The sequence below is a fragment of the Nomascus leucogenys genome, chromosome 25 (assembly GCF_006542625.1).
Source record: "Nomascus leucogenys isolate Asia chromosome 25, Asia_NLE_v1, whole genome shotgun sequence".
Classification (NCBI taxonomy): Eukaryota; Metazoa; Chordata; class Mammalia; order Primates; family Hylobatidae; genus Nomascus; species Nomascus leucogenys.
The window spans coordinates 2,459,498-2,461,648 of NC_044405.1; the positions used below are offsets into that span (position 1 = coordinate 2,459,498).

General features: G+C 35.6%; 1 non-coding gene across 1 annotated transcript; it reads right to left on the reverse strand.

The window, feature by feature from the left end:
• Nucleotides 1-247: 247 nt before the first annotated feature.
• Nucleotides 248-327, reverse strand: LOC115833191. The gene has a single exon (XR_004028636.1). It is a non-coding gene; the product is annotated as a small nucleolar RNA SNORD74 (small nucleolar RNA).
• Nucleotides 328-2,151: the final 1,824 nt, after the last annotated feature.

Sequence of the window (2,151 nt, forward strand, 5' to 3'; positions counted from 1 at the left end):
TGTCTGCAGCTGAAACCAAACTCTGTACATTTTGCTCTTAGTGCCTTATGACCAGTTGTTTTCACTCATAAATAATGTTTGAATTGTAAGCTCTTTTGCTCTGGAATCCAGGAGCAACCAGTCACTAATGATCATTTTGCAAACTACCTAGTCATCTACCAGCTAAGAAAATAATGGTCTCTCACTCTCTTTTGTGTGTGTGTGTGTGTGCGTGTATGTGTGTGTCTGTGTGTGCATGTGTGTGTGTGTGTGTGTGTTAGAGCTGTTAGCATTCATCAACAGCCTTAGCTGTCCCTACCAACATAGGCTTCATCAGAAACTGTTTTCTTTTTTTTTTTTTTTAGTAGCAAAGATAGGCTACTTAAGATTTTATCTCTAAGTATGAACATAGAAAATATAAAATATTCAAGCTCTGAATCATACTTTGGATATACCTTCTAATTCTCACTTTGAACCACCTGTGATAAGACGTGACATTTATGTTTTGTCGTATTATTCAACATATCATCTAAAAATAACTTAAAATCACATCTAAAATTTTAAAAGAACTTAGGCACTAATATGTTTTGTAGTCTTACATTATTATTTAAAATAATAAAAGAGTAAAATTATATAGAGTATCTTTGTAGGTACATATTTTTCCCTGAAGGGTTACATGCAATGGAAAGAAGATAGATTAAGAAAGAACAGTCACCTATATGTAATTAAATTTCAAAATGATATAGAAAAAATTTACTGGAATGAAGAAAAAAATCTGCCTTTTAGACAACTACATGGAAGGTTTATTTTTATTTTGTAATACGGACTTTTGTTCCAGGATAACTTGTAACAAGCTCAAGAGATGGAGTATTAAATGAATTATTACAACATATAGCCTAGAAGTAGGACCGCATTGTAAACCGTCAAAGGTAAAACACACTAAAACAGGCCATGTGATTGTGGTTAATGCACTCATAGCGAGTGCAGGCAAACCTTAAGCTTCTGGATTTTTACATGTGCTGTTTTACTCTTTGGTTTACTTCTTCCTGTGATCAATACCTGGGCAAAGCCAGAGCTCTTCAGGAGAAGGTTGAGATTATAACAATGTCAGCTTTTGCTTTTAGCGGAGTGATGAGGTTATCAATAATGCATTGGAGATCTTGGGAACCTTCGACATACACATATCACAGCTGCCCCACATTTATCGTAGGACTTGCAGGTCTGAGCTGAGTTGTCACCACATCTGTGTTTGAGCCAGCCATTGATGCGGTCTCAAGTAATCTTGGGCACCTAGGGAAAGCTGTTGAGATTATTTAACTGAAACATTGCATTTGAGGAAGTTATTTGGGAGTGAGAATACATCTGTGAAATTGCTTTTATTAAGAAGCTGTTCAATATTCCTTTAATAAATTTTGTCTCCCTAGCTCCCTTCTAATGTTTATAAGTTTTGTTGTTTCTGTGACAAGTTTATTCATATCCTAACAGCTTGTCTGGCAGCAGGGTTCATGTTTTTTACTTGAGCTTTCTGGTCACGGTGGTGGCTGAGAGTAATGGAGGGGGGAATAAGTGGGTGTGGAAAATGCAAAGCTGTCTCTTGTTACATTTTATCGATCTCATTCTGGTGTCATTCAATTAAGACAGAAATGTGATGGATAGTCTCTGCACAGATTCCTGGGTTGCTCTCCATCCATTGCAGATACAGCTTTTGTGTTTTATTTTGGGGGAAGGGATGGGGAAAGGGCATGGGCAAGTGGGAGAAATCAAAGATGCTATGTGATCTGAATTACAAATCAATGTCTCTCTAAGGATGCTCCAAAATGTCAAACATGCCATGTTTATATTTTCACATACACAGAGTACTTCTGTTGATGTATGAGATGGGTTACTAGAATTTAAGTTGGGGTTAATTATTGTTGATTTATTTTCAAAGACCTATGAGCTAACATCACTCTTCTACCAGCTCAAGATAATTAAAAATGAGCCACATAGAAAAATACTTGAGTCCGAGTCATGCCATTTTTGAAGTTTGCAAATGAGAAATTATTTTCTCATTTTTTTATGAGACTGTGATTCTAGGTTGACCTTTCTGCAAATAGATTTTAAGGCTGATAGAATGAAAATAGTAGGTATTTTTTTTTTAGTTTATAAACAATTCATTCTAATTGTTGCCTA